The sequence below is a fragment of the Triturus cristatus genome, chromosome 12 (genome assembly GCF_964204655.1).
Source record: "Triturus cristatus chromosome 12, aTriCri1.1, whole genome shotgun sequence".
Classification (NCBI taxonomy): Eukaryota; Metazoa; Chordata; class Amphibia; order Caudata; family Salamandridae; genus Triturus; species Triturus cristatus.
The window spans coordinates 764754941-764769636 of NC_140595.1; positions in this window are offsets into that span (position 1 = coordinate 764754941).

Here is a 14696-nt window from a genome sequence, read left to right on the forward strand (position 1 = left end):
TAATTGTTTCCCCTGTCTCTTCCTCTCTTGCTTTTTTATACATATTCTCTTTCCATTCTTCTAATTCTACCTTCCATTTCTCTTTCTTTTCTTTCTTTCTCTCTTTTCTTTGCATTTTCTCTTTTTATATGTTTTTGTATTTTTCTTTTCTTGCTACATAAGCATCCTATTCTCAGAATGAATACTAGAAATATCATACATGTTACTGGAATTCAAATCCTACCAATAAAGGTACTACCTAATTTTAGTAGAAAATCCTTAATAGTAGAAAACTTTTTTCCAATCTTATCCCAAACACCTTCAACCTCCAGTGGAACAATCTCCTCATGCAAATCAGTTATATTCGTAATGTATGTCTTCAAGTCTTGACTTTCGTCAGGAATATAACTACAACAATGTTGAACTTTCAGAATTCCACAGACTCCACCCTCTTTTGCCAAAATTATATCAAGGGCAAGTCGATTTTGCATCACCATAGCTCGCATGGCAACCATTTCTGTGTTTACCAATAAAAATCCTCCAGCAGTGCTTGTTGACAAGCGATCCACTACTGTTGACAATTTTCTAATTGTGTGTGCATTCAGAGATATTCCAACTGCTGGTATCAGTGCTCCAAAAATGTCTCCTACAATTTCAGCCCAAGATTCTCTTCTCCTACGTGTTAGTTGTCTACCTACCTCATGTGCACCATCTTTTCCCCTTCCCACATGAAATATCTTTGGGAAAACCAGACCTAGGTAACATGTGCCATACCAGTGGGCAGGTAATCGATAATAAGCTTTGTTCCCATAGATAAAATATAGTCCAGGGAATACCGGATCATTTCCTCCTTTAAATCCCCATCCACCCATGATTCTATAAGCATCATGGCAGCCACTTGCACCTATGAAATAGTTATCATACACAGTTTGATTCCTTCTAATACACAATTTTCCTTTCTGAGGCTAATCTAAAGCCATAGCTGGACTGGTTTCTCCTTTCAAATGTTTTTCTCTTTCAACATCCCAAACTGTCTTTTCTTCTTTTCCTTCTAGTACTTTCTTTTGCATTTTTATTCTTCTTACTTCTACCATATAAAAGAAAGTCTTTTCTTCTCTTTTCAAACTACAAGTCAGATTATTTTTGAATACTGATTCTAATGTTAATTCTCTAGTTTCTAAGAAGAATTCACCTAAAACTTTACCAGGTTTTACTTTATTCAATTTATGATCTACAGGTACTTGTGAAAAAATGTTATCTACATCTGAAAAATAATATTCTAGTTTCCCTGTTTTGCAAAAACAAACTTGCTGATACACTACATGTTATTCCATATGTCACTGGAAGATGATGGTACGTCACTCCTTCAGACACTGATGGAGGCAACTGCATACATACGTAGCAGTCTCGCATCCATTGTTTTTACATATTCATATAATAATTTTGAAAAAACATTGTTAGAAAAATCAGTTATGGACCTATCCTTATGTAAATAATTTCTATCTATTTATTTAGTTGGATGAATCTCAGGAATCTTTTCTACATCAGTCTTATTCTTCCTATGACCGTCTATTGTTTCTAATGTAACCTTAAATGAAACCATTAAAGCTAACCCACTCCACAGAAGCATTAGTATTCCTGTGCAACAACAACACATTTTGCACCATCTTCGAAGGAACACACATGTAGATTTTCTACCTTCTGTGTTTGCCATTTCGGAAATGATCAGTGTCTTTTGACTTAGCCTCTTCTACTTCACAACTAGTTTTTGTCTAACCCAAGGCTCTAAGCACCTACTTGGTTCTTTTCAGTTATGTCTTTATATTTGATCATTTTTAAGTTTCTCTTCTGGAGCACTTTGTCTCCTCAGTTTGGCATTTGATTGTTTTTCACTCTTTTCTCACAATCTTGATTCAGAATTTCCTGAATATCCGTTTCTTCCCCGATGTCGGACAAGATAACTCTCAGGATTTCTGATTCTTCGTCTTCCTCAACCACTTCTGGTATGGTCACCTCTGGATTTCCTTGGCTGTCTGCTTCCTCTTGTACTTCAGGAAGTGCCACATACGACCATTCTGGTGACTTATACTTCTGATTAGGCTTTCTCGTTTGTTTGTTTTCCTCTAATGGTGTCTTTTTGACGTCATTTGATTTCTCTTGGCTGGACACCTCATTAACTTGTTCAGCTTTAGATGAATTTACTCGTCTTAAATGGTATCTTAGTCTCTTTATCATGTTTGGCCAAATGTCATCTTTTGCTGGTCTCTTCAGCTTATTTCCTTTTTCGTTTCTCTCAGTTCTCCAAGCTCTTTTCCTCAGGACTCGACCTTCTGGTACCTCTTCATCACTGTCCTCAGATTCAGTTCCAACTTTACTCTTACTTTCAATAGTCTTTTTTTCCACCACTTCCTTTTTCTTATCTACTTCTGTCCCTCCTCGTGTTTCTTCCACACAGTCTTCCTGCTGACTAACTTTCCCTTGTTCTACCTGGATTTATGGTTTCCCTACACCTCCTCGGGATCTTCCGCAACAATCTTTCCCTCTCTCTCTGTATCTGGTACCTCACCATCTACCTCCATGTTTTCAGGTGGAATTTCTCTTGCTTTTCCATGCGGAGCTTCGTTATCAAGAATTTCTTTGACAGTCTCTTCACTATTTTTGTTTTCACTCTTATGTTTTTGTACTGATTCAGTGTCTGATTCTGAACTGGTGTCAGAAATTTGCAATCTCCTTTTTAATGGTAGATTCTCTGGTGCTATAACTGAACTTGATTCTGACTCCCCCTTTTCAGGAGTTGGTCTTGCTCTTGTTTCTTCTGTATCTAATTCAGAACTTGTATCAGATTCTTCAAAGTATTCCTCTTCTCTGTTATCCACTGGATTTGGAATTCGCAAGGTATGACTAGCATGAATCCAATTCTTCACTCCTGCACATTTTACAGCTGTCTTCATGGTCAGGATCACCTGACGTGATTTACCCCACCTTGGGACCAGACAATTGCTTCTTCTATGCACCTTTATTCTTACCCAGTCACCTGGGCTCAGATCATGAGCTCGCTTCTTTTCAAGAGTGGTTGTATCCGATCCAACCTGATGAAACACCGAATGAACGGAATCAGCCAATCCCTTGCAAAAATCCAACACCAAGTCATCAGATATAGGCAATAGCTTGTTGACAGGTATGAAAACATGTCTCATTGCTCTCCCCATTACAATTTCATGAGGACTCAAGCCAGTATTCCTATCCGGAATAGATCTAATAGTCATGAGTACCAGAGGCAAGACATCAGGCCATTTTAAACCTGTGGCCAAACACATTTTTCCCAGTCTGTTTTTAATAGTGCCATTTACTTGTTCCACCACACCAGAAGCCTCTGGGCAATAGGCACAATGCAGTTGTTGTTGTACATTCAATGCTTCACAAATCAGTTTCATGATTTCATTATGAAAATGTTTTCCTCTATCTGACTCAATCGTGACTGGAAAACCAAATCTAGGAATGAACTCTCTTAATAGTAGCTTTTCTACTGTAATTCCATCACTTCTTCTAGTTTGGTATGCTTCCACCCATCGAGAAAACAAACAGACTACCACTAGAACATACCTCAACCTATTGCAGGGGGGCATTTCAATGAAGACAATCTGCATTCTTGTTAAAGGCCCTCCTTCTCGTCCTATTGTTCCTAGACTTACCACTGTTTTTATTCCAGGATTGTATTGCTGACATATAAGGCATCTTTGACAAAGGCTCTCAGGTACAAGTCTGAATTTTGCATTATACCATCGCTGTTTGAAAAGTCTGATCTTAGCATCTCTCCCTACATGTGCTTGTCCATGATACATCCGTGCCATGGTAGAAACCATGCTATCAGGCATAACTTGTCTTCCATCCCGATAAACCCACACATGATCTGTCTACAGTGGTGCACATCCTGCTTTTACCCACCGTCATATTACCTCATCTCCTGCTTCTTCCTGCAATTGCCTCACTTCTTCCCATATATTTACAGTGTTAGTAAACAGCAAGGAACATGAATTAATTTCTTTTTCTCCCCCACGATTAACCAAATTCTTATTCGTGCACATTACTGTGCCATATCATTGGCGAATTCATTTCCAGAGGAAATGTAATCATTAGATTTTGAATGCGCAGCACACTTTACTACTGCCAATTGCTTAGGCAGCTGTATCTCCTCAAGCAACTTTCCAATCACTTCAGCATTACTTATAGGAGTTCCACTTGATGTCAAAAACCCTCTTTGGGTTCAGATTTGCCCAAAGTCATGCACAACACCAAAACCATACTGACTATCTGTTATCACAGTCACTCTCAGATTTTTTCCCAACTTGCATGCTCTAGTTAATGCAAAAAGTTCAGCAACCTGGGCTGATTTAACTCCTTTCAAACAAGATGCTTCCAGTACAGCTGCTACTGTACATACTGCATATGCTGCACTCAAAATTCCATCATCTGTTCTCAGGCATGATCTATCCACAAACATCACATAATCACTTTCTGTCAAAGGTACATCTTTTAGGACGTGGCTTGGTACAAAAATCAAGCACTTCCAAACAGTCATGATCCACATCATCTCTGACTTCCACATATTCAGCATCAGGTAACAGTGTTGAAGGATTCACATTCAGACATCTCACAAGGCTCACATTTGTTGCGCCTAATATGACTTTCTCATATTTAGTTAGACGACTATGTGTCATAAACTGTGTGCCGCTCCTATTTAAAAGGATTGCCACATCATGAGGTACAAACACTCTCACAGGATATCCCATCACAATTCCTTCACTCTATTCCAGACTCTTACAAGTTGCTGCTACAGCTTTCAAGCAACCACGCAATGCTTCAGCTACAGGGTCTAGCATAGCTGAAAAATATGCAATTGGTCTTCTCAATTTTCAGTGTTTCTGTATTAATACAGAAAGTGCACATCCATTTCTTTCGCTGCAATAAAGTTCAAATTCTTTCTCATAGTCAGGCATGCCAAGAGCTGGGGCTTCACACAGACCATCTCTCAATTGTTTAAAAGCCTTCAACTCTTCTTTATTTAATTCAATGGGATCTTTCACATTACTCTTTGTTAAGCGTACTAGAGGTTTTGCAATCAATGAGAAATTACTAATCCACTGGCAGCAATATCCAACCATTTCACTCGCTACCTCTTCCAATCTTTCATGTAAATTTCTCGCTCTCCATGTTATACTTTTGCATAGGAACATTAGTTCTTCATCCTGATATGCTTTTAACTTTTCTGTGGGAATTGTCCCTTCTATTAATTCTTCCAATACTATTTTTAATTTTGCCACATCTAATGGTCGAGGTTCCACATCTTTTTGTTGTAGACTTCTTAACCATTCACTTAATTCGTCAGAAGTAGGACCTACAGGAATCGTTTCATTTCTCGTTTGTTCTAAACTTTTTGGCGTTCCTGGTACTGATTCTGTCGTCATTATAGCTTTTTTCGCTAGGCTCTGGTTCACTGTCAAATTTTTAGGAGTACTTATCCCAGACGTTTCTACTACTTGTCTCCATGGATTCTCTCTTGAATCTCTTTTTCCTGTTTCAGTTTGTTTATTACTGTTATAAGGAATCGTTAGACAATGCTCACTATCCTTTTGCTTATCAAAAATAGGCATCACAGGTCCTATTGTTACAGGTACAGTTACAGCTTTCATATTTTTAGTCAATTCCCTAATCTTTTCAGTTAACTCTAAAGTGGTTCTGGCTAATTCAGCTGAGTTCTCATTTGTCATTTTACTGGGCTGTATATTCTCTGATTCTCTAAAGGGATTATTTCTCCCTACATCAGGTGGCATCAACTCAAATTTTATACTTTGTGGTGATTCTTTCACTGACGCTCTAGGTGTCAATAATGTAGAATTGGGTTGATACGGGGAAGGATTTTTATAAAACATGTCCTCGAGAACATCATCCTCCGTCTCATGCACATCATACATGTAACCCTCTGATCCTGTATTATTTTTCTTCTCTGTACAATTTCTACTACTAGTTTCTTCAACATTTCTCATAGGGAACATCCCATCAGCCATATTCGCACTTCGCCATCTCCTCATTCGGTCATCATGATTCTCCTGTCCATAGGATCTACCAAACATGTACTTATACCTTCCGCCACTCCGCTGTCGTTCTCTGTCATACATCTCATCTTCCCATTCTGTTAATGCTTCAAACTGAATAGGTCTAGGTCTCGGTTCTAATCTCATCATTTTTTCTCTTAAATTCCTTAACACCGCCAAATTGAATGAACCATGTTCTGGAAATGCTAAAACTCCGTCATCTTTTGTATACTTTGCCCAATTGTCTAACCAAATACATGTATGATACCCATATTTCGCAACCATGAAGGATGCGGGCGATTTCGGTAGAGGAAGTAATTGTCCCTCTCTAGTCACAATCGGTTTGTCCTTTTTAAATAAGCTCTTGATTTTTCCAAACCAGGACTTTTTCTCTTTCTCTGGTGAATCGTAATACATAATTTTCTCTTCTTAGTTATCGCTAGATTTCTCTTACGACTATTCTGTGGTCATTTCCAATCATAGCGCGATTCACACTAACGCACCAATCCGGAGCGTCTACGTTACTTTACAACTGGCCAATCCCAGCGCGACTTACACTAACGCACCAATCCGGAGCGTCTTCGTCACCCTGTAATTCACCACTCCTAGTGCGACTCACACTAGTGTACCAATCCGTAGCGTCTACGTCGCTTTACAGCTGGCCAATCCCAGCGCGGTCCCTCTGACGTCAGCTTTTCTCGCTACTCCTGCTTCTGCTTTCTCTTACACTTTCTTTTACTCAAAATCTGATAGTAACTACATAAAAACGCCACCATTGTCCGTTTCGCTAACAAAGAATAGTTATTGACCATCACAAGAATTCCGTCTTTCCCGAGAACAGCGCTTACCTCTGCTCTACTACGGAATTATTACAGCTGTTGATAAAGTAGCACTTCCCTCCACTTTACCCTTCTAACAAGCATTAGCTAACCGTTTCTCTAGAAAAAAAATAAAACACCTATTGGAGACCCAATGCTCCTGAGAATTAAGACCAGAGTTTCACAATTAACCTGAATGCTATTTCATTTACACACATTCATACGGAAAATGTAGTTCATTCACACAGAATCCTGTCTTTTCCGAGAGCAGCGCTTACCTCTGCCCTACTATAGAATTATTTCATTAGTTAATAAAGTAGCACTTCTCTCTACTTTATCCTTCTTACAAGCTTAGGGAACACCTATTACCTTTCCAGTGATAAGCGTAATCAGAGTTCACGTGGACTCCTGTTACTTAAGACCAAATTTCACAGGTGGCCTTCGCTACCCATACACCTCTTTCATACAGAAATGTCCCTAGTGATAACACACGGCGATGTTACCAAATCGAACCCAGACAATGCGTCGTGCTACTTCAATCATCACACGTTTTCCCTGTGTACCTACAGGGCAACAAACAATTCACCATGTGACTTTACTTGCCACAGGCCATCCGACTTCCTACATCCCAGAAGTCTTCAAAAACAACATAGAACGCAACGCGACTCAACATAGAATGTTAGTACATAAATCAATACTCATCAAAACATCCTCAATCAATAACCAAAAAATCTAAAATCAATAAGCAATAATCACCAAACTAGCCAATAACAACCATCATTCTGCTACCAGAAAAACTGATCCAAACATTCAGGAAAGACACCTTAAAAGAAAGAACAATCCACTAAGATAATAAATAATATGACCAAGAGGTAGAACTGTTGTTATGATTTTTTTTTTATTTAAGTGAAAACAGCACCAAGAAGCACAACAAGCCAATTCCAGTTATCTGGTCATGCTAGGCTGGATCAAAGTCAAAAGATCAGGTCAACCATAATGGCGTGCAGGTAGGATGCAGGGGTCAGGTTCATCATGGTGGAAGTTTACTATCTAACTTAGTCCTGTTGCACACAAAGAGCTTCTGTTAGAGTTTCATGTTGGCAGTGCAGTTGTTGGCAGCATGAAGAGCTGAGCGCCAGGAAGAGCTTCTCATTGGCGGGAAGCGCTTGGGTGGTTGCTTTCGATGTAAATTGCACCGTGCATTGATGTCCAGAGCCTGTAACCAGAAAGGTCACATCAACCATTAGATTCAGGTCCCGCATTGGTCTCTGTGAAGTCCTCTTATGCCTGTGAGATGACCAGGGATGGCTCTTTTCTGATGCAAAGACCCCAAAACCTATCGATTTTCATCTGAAGTCCAGTTCTTGAAGTTTTTTAGATTAGATTGGGTAATACATTCTGACAACAGCAAATGATACAGGACCTAGGGAGGCACATCTTGGGGGTCAGAAATTACTCCAGCAGAGGCCAGCATCAGGGTCCAGTTTGTGCTGAGGAGGCCTCTGGAAGCTTGTTGTGTCCCTGCAGCTCCAAGACAAGGTTAGACAACTGACCCTTGCAGTCACTTCTGGGATCCTGGGTTCAAGGCATGAAGGTCCCGGCATCCTTCTTCAGACAGCAGGGCAGTTCTTCTGAATCTTCTCATGTCCAGGAGTGTTCTGATGAGATGTTCTGAGGGGCCACTGTTATACCTAGTGCCAGCCTGAGTGTGAAAGTCACTCTCTGTGTCTAACACTAAGTGGCTCTGATCAGTTCTGCTCTGTCTCTTGGGTTTGGCTCCAACCTGTCTAGGTAAACAAAGCGCCAACAGGCCCTGGTGTGGGTTGTATTTGCCAGTGATAGAGCAGGAAAGTTAAGAAGTTAAGAAGGGGATGGGCACCCTTGGGCTACCCTCAGTATGGGCTGAGTGCAAGCCCTAGGCTATCCCGCTGAGTAGAGGAATACCTTTCCCCACACCCAAAACTATTTTGTCTCTTGTCTCGAAGGATACACATCACACCATAAGAGAGATATTCTCAGTCATGTAACCCTGGACATTGGCAGAAAGACCTGTTTGGGTTAGACAGAAAAATGCAACCTTTCTAAAAAATAATGTATACGAAAAAGTGATGGATGCAATGCTTGAATTATTCTCAGCCACTGGTAATTACTTGGGCCGTATCCCAGTTCATCGTTATTTTGCACACTATACCGCCTCAATTAGGACCCAGCCATAGGCAAATCTGTCTTGACCCTGCTTCAATGTGAACAGTCCAGCCAGAACTGCCAGGTCAGGTCCTCCCTGAAAAGGGACACAAGCAGCCTTCAACCGGTTTCAACCTAGCTTGTGCTCATCAGCCAGGTAAAGCTTGGCTCCAGTGATACAGTGTGCATGAGACCCTCATCTGGGTATACACTTCCACTTGGGCGACACACTAAAGCAGGCGGTGCGTCCATTAGGGTGCTGGGGCGTTGACCCACAAGCCGCCATCGCCTGAAGCTCCCTCGGCGGCTCTGATTGAAGTAAACTGACAATGCATGTCAGTCAGCATGACGCCGGACTGGAGTCTGAAGGGGGTGGGCTGTCTGGCATCATTCTGACTGACATGCATTGTCAGGCCAGGGGGTGGCGCGGGGAAGCGCACAGCAGGCAGCAGCACAAGTGAGCATGCTGGGTTTAGGTCGGAGACTTTTTTCAACCAGTCCAGTCATGCGCACTAGTGTTGAGTCTGGCTGGCTTCTGCACATTAGGAGAGTGAGGGTTGGTCAATGCCGCAACCCTCGGTCACCTAATGGGCGGCAGGGCGGCGAGTATCCCTACTGAGCCAATCCTGATGCTGCTAGAGCCTGGTTGGTGCCTCGGCTGTTGTTCCTGTTCACAATGTGAAGGCAGAAGGCGCCAACGCGGGACCACGGCCCAGAAGCAGAGTTCAGGTAAGTTTGTTTTAATAATTAATACTCGCCTGCCCCCACCCCCCATGACCCCCCAACTCCCCCCCACGGCAAGTATTGCGAGCCACGACTGACACACAACGCCAAAAAATGTGTGCTATTTACTGCCTGTCAGAGGCCCCGGAAGTTCTTTCCCTCTTTTGGTCATGCATGTCATATCTTTATTTGTGAAGATGTGTACTTTCCCGAGCATGAACTGCAAAACAAAACCCCATGCTTAAATGATTTGGCGATTATAAGATATACAACTGGCCCAGCTACTCGGGCACTCATATGTTTCCTAATCGAAGAATAACAGCTTGAGCAAAGTTACTGGCATTCAGACCTGCGACTTGTAGGTTGCACATAAGTATCAGGTGCTTAACTTGCTGACCTTTTTTGTGTATTTTTATGTTTTTATTTACTTCTCATGTAGCGTAAAGTAGACCCACGACGATCAGCAACCGAGTGTGTCACAACTTATATTTTGTATCGAAGATAGACAAAAAAGGACACAAAAAAGGAGAATTTCTATTTTTAATGCAGAATATTTTTGCATGTGGGATAGTGGGAAAGAAATTTTGGATCCGTATAATAAATACCTGCGCTGACTCCAGCAGAGCAAACAGACAGAGCAACTCAGAAACAGGGAGCAGGCTTCACCTGTTTCTGAGCTGCGCTGCACTTTTGATTGTGCAGGTGCATAAAAACAAGGCACAGCTCTTCTCTGAGCCAGCACAGCTGTTCATGATATGCCCCCTGGTTATGAAGCATTGCGTGTGGATGAGGTAAGGGGATTCTGGGAAAGGGGTTCTAGGAAAATTGATGCACCAACTCCACAGCAAGAAGTATTTGCAGGACCATGGTTTCAGATACACGTCACTTTCCTGAGAACAGGCTCCCAGAGCACCCCATTTTCCATGACACTCACTAACATATTATATTGTCAGCTTTCTGTTTGTTTATGTTACCATAAACAGGAGGCTGGGTGCAAGATGCCCAGAAAAGATCTTGACAACAAAGCAAATATGTGTAGTTATCGCCGACGTTGTAATCGCATATACAGTGTGTAATGATAAACTCTGTAGACAGCAGATTAATTGAGTCTAGTTTATTTGTAAACAGCTACACAGCAGAAAGGAGAGTCGGTGGCACACAGCTGGCTCCAACCGCCCTCTGGATCCTTTTTAAACACATAGAACTCGGTGACAGAGCATCCAGGCAACCATTAACAATCTAAATAACAAAGCCTGGAATGCAGTACATAACAGGTCAATACACTATGCTAAATGAAATAGGAGAGAGAGTACAACATATCCTCTCTTCTCAATAAAAAAAAAAGAATAAAAAATAAACGACAAAGTTAAAGATAAAATAATGTGAACATGAGCCAACAGTACTTCACATTTGATATCTTTTAGGAATTGCTATTGACCTTGTGCTCCTCCTAATAGAAACTTGATAAGATCCAACAGTCTTGTGAGAAGCAGGCAAAGCTGAGGTAGAAGGTACAACATTTTTAACTTTTACAATTTTGCTAACATTCCACCTATTACCTCCTTCAACCTGTTCAGCATTTCTTCCCACCCTGGTGACTAGAATGGGTGGATCAAACTTGCTCTCTCCCTTCTTCACATGTGTAGAAGACTTCACACGTACAAGATCTCCCACAACAACAGGCACAGTTTTTACAGACTTCCTCTTATGAAACTAAGACTTTTGTTTGTGTTGGGAGATAGAAACATTCTCTCTTACCACCTTCATAAGACTGTCAACATCAGGAGCAGACCTAATCCACGTATTCATCTATGCAGGCTTAAAACTGTTATTCACCTTTCTTCCTCTTAATAGTTCGAATGGAGATATTTTGGTCGTGGAGTGTGGGGTGAACATCACAATTAGAAGATTCAGCCCACCTGATACAGTCTCCCATGACCCTATTAATTTGTTCTACAAGTCCATTGGACTGGGGATGGTAAAGAGAACTTTTAACATGTTTGACGTTGCAAGGCAGTAAAAAAGATTCAAAAACAGCACGCGTAAACTGTGTACCATTATCTGTCACTAATGTTTCAGGAAATCCTTCCCTCATAAAAACATCCTTTAGAAATGAAATAACTCTGGTAGAAGAAACTTCTTTCACAAACCTTAACTCAGGCCACTTTGATGCATAGTCAATCAACACCATAATAAAACGAAATCCTCCAGATAAAATCTTTAGAGGACTCATGATGTCTAACCCCAACTTAGAACAAGGTACAGAAGGGCATTCAATAGGGAGAAGAGGTGGAGTGGCTACCTTCAACCCCTTATCAGCAGACCGGCAAATGGAAAACCTATCAACAACATCATTCACATCACTGTCCATGGAGGGCCACCAAAAACAGTCACAAACTCGTCGCTTAGTGAGAGTTGATCCCAAATGGCCCTCATGAGCCCTAGCAATAATACCTCTTCTAAGACTCTGTGGGGGAACAGGTCTGTCAACTTGTACTGAAACACCACCCTCCATCGAAATTTCTGACTCAACTTTCCAGACAGGTTGCAAGTATTGAGGGAGAATGCGTTCTCTGGGCCATCCCGATCTGACAAACTCCCTCACTTGTTGGAGAACTTCATCATTAGAAAAAGCCTTCACCCAACACTCTTCAGTGCCTAGACCTTGCTTAGGTAAGTCAATTGAAGCAATTAGACAGTCATCTGAATCTTCCTCTCCACAATCTGTGACATCAGACTCCCTTCCTCTATCACTCATGGGACACCGGGACAAAAAATCCGCCCTAACATTCCTACCCCCAGAAACATGGACAACATCAAACTGGTACTGCATCAGGCGCGACACAATCCTGAGAATTCTCGGAGAGCAGCATTTACTGGTGTCAGCACCTAGTATATTGATGAGGGGTTTATGGTCAGTCCTCAACAAAACACACCTACCCCAGAGGTAGGGACGGAACTTTTCATAGGCCCATAGACAAGACAAAAGTTCCTTCTCTATAATCCGAGTACTGAAGTTCCCCATTCCTCAGAACTCTAGAGGCAAAAGCAACAGTATTTTCACCACTGATGGAATCTTGAGTCAACACACCCCCCAGTCCTACCTGACTTGCATCGACCGCAATACAGGAGGGTAACTCTGGATCATAAAGTTTAAGGGCACCACTGTTGGAGAGACACTCTTTAACACAACTCAGAGCCGATGCACATTGATCTGACCAAGAAAAAATACCACCTTTCCTGAGCAGAGAACTAATAGGTCGCACTATGGAGGCATAGTTGGGAATAAACTTTTAATAATATTACAGTAGCCCAAGTAAAGACTTGACTCCAGTTTTATCCACAGGAGCAGGGGCATTGCATCTAACAGTCCTTGTATGGGTCTAATTCCTTCTCCAGAAACATGGTGACCCAAATATTCAATCTCATTGCAGAGGAATTTGCACTTTTCTGACTTGACTACAACCCCACGATCGTTAAAAATCTCCATGACCCTTTTTAACAGAGATTTATGAGATAGAATGTCTTTAGTGTGTATGAGTACATCATCTTGAAACACAAGGACCCCATTGATCTCACCTAACATGTTTTGCATGACTCGCTGAAAAACAGAAGCCGCCGTGGCAAGCCCGAAAGGCATCCGTTTATACTGAAATGTGCCTAAAGGTGATACAAATGCAGTAAGAGGACGTAATTCTGGGTCCAGATCTAGCTGATGATATGCGCTGGCCAGATCCAGCTTTGAAAAATACAGTGACCCCCTGACACTGATAAATAGATAACAAATTTTAGGTAGTGGGTGAGAGTCGATACAGATTTCTTTATTAAGTGACCTAAAATCCACACATACACGCAACTTACCACATTTCTTGCGTGCGACGACCAAGGGCGAAAGACACAGAGAACACTCTGTTGGTTCGATAAACCCTTGATCGCACAGGGACTTAAGTTCGGTCTCGAGATCATCTCTCACACTGAAAGGTACACCCCTTAATTTATGTTTGACTGGAGAGGCTCCATCTTTAACAACAATTTTATGTCTGAAACCACGAATAGTCCCAAGCCCACCAGAAAAAACTGATGGAAAACGTTCTTTCGCTTTGCCAAAATCTTGATCTTCAGAGACTACAAGGACTTGTTCAGAAGAGCCGGGTTTGAGGATCATCCCAAATAGACCTTGCTGGTACCAGCCCAGGATGTTTAACCCTTTGACAGCAACATAAATCTTGCCACTAATTTTCCTATTTTTGAAAATTAACTCATCCTCAAAATACCCCAGAAGATCATTTTACGACCTTCATATGAGACGGGAGAACGATCAGGAGGTTGAAGCAATCTGTCTCCCCACGTCTCTAAGAACAACTTTTGGGTTAACATAGTGATTCTGGTGCCTGAGTCTACCAGCAGGTTTAGTGTTTTGCCTCCTATGCAAATCTCAACAATGGGATCAACACATTCAGTGGGATCATTAACATTTGAAACATGATCATTAAATTCAGCAACTACTGAAATGATTTCTGAATCAGATTCTTGATCTGACTCCAATACGCATGCAACAGATCTTTTCTGATTGTTGAATTTGTTTTTTAAAATAAACCTTCGCAAAATGCCCTATTTTCTTACAGTAACTACATACTACATTGGCACCAGGACACTTCGCTCCCATTTGGTGAGGAGTATTTCCGCGCCAATAACACATTTGTTTCATATTATGGACGTCTGATACACTTCTCCCTGGGCCAGAGTTTTTGGTCGTCAAGTTTTTAGTTGAAGATTGTCGAGAGTCACTTTGTTTGCTCTTAGAGATACTAGTGACAACATTGACAGGATCAACATGCTTATCCTCTAGTTCTTTCAAGGACAATTGAGAAGTCTCAATGCTTTTAGCTATTTTGATAGT